The following is a 754-nucleotide window of genomic DNA, read 5'->3' as shown; positions in this document are numbered from 1 at the left end:
TTCACCAAGAACTTTACTGAACAATGTACTCACCATTTGTTCTACTACTTTGCCATTTTTCAGGCAACTACATAATTCCATCTTCCCAAAACTTTGTATTTTCTGAGCAAAGAACTATTCTAGGTGCCTTTTACAATCTTCTAGGGAATTGAAATTTTTTTCCATTAAGAGAATTTTATAAAGACCAAAATAAATGGAAATCTGAAGGTGCAATGTCTGGTGAATACAGTGGATGAATCAGAACTTCCCAGCCAAACTATTTATTATGTTTTTGCCAGGTCATCAAAGAAACTTAGGTCTTGTGTTACCCTGAGGAAGATTATGTATTTTCTGTTGACTAATTCCAGACACTTCGCCAAGTGCTGCTTTCAGCTGGTCTCACTGGGAGCAGTACTTGTTGGAAGTAATCTGTTGGTTTTCCAGAAGGCGCTCATAATAGAGGACTCCCTTCCAATCCCACCATGTACACACTGTCTTCTTTGGATGAAGACCAGCCTTTAGTGTGGTTGGTGGTGGTTCATCTCACTTGCCCCATGATCTCTTCTGTGGATACTGTCCAGCAGTGTGGAACTTTTTATTGCCCAACACAATTTGTTTTTAAAAATGGAATGTTTTCATTATGTTTCAGTAGACAATCATATGTGGAAATATGGTCAAGAAGTTTGGGGTTTCTTCCTGCTTAACTTACATGGAACCCAAAAATCAATTAACATAATCAAGCTGGTGCAAATGATTTTCAATGTTTGATATGGAT

The sequence above is a fragment of the Bison bison genome, unplaced genomic scaffold (assembly GCF_000754665.1).
Source record: "Bison bison bison isolate TAMUID 2011002044 unplaced genomic scaffold, Bison_UMD1.0 scf7180017845522, whole genome shotgun sequence".
Taxonomy (NCBI): Eukaryota; Metazoa; Chordata; class Mammalia; order Artiodactyla; family Bovidae; genus Bison; species Bison bison.
Note: the sequence above shows the minus strand (reverse complement) of the source record.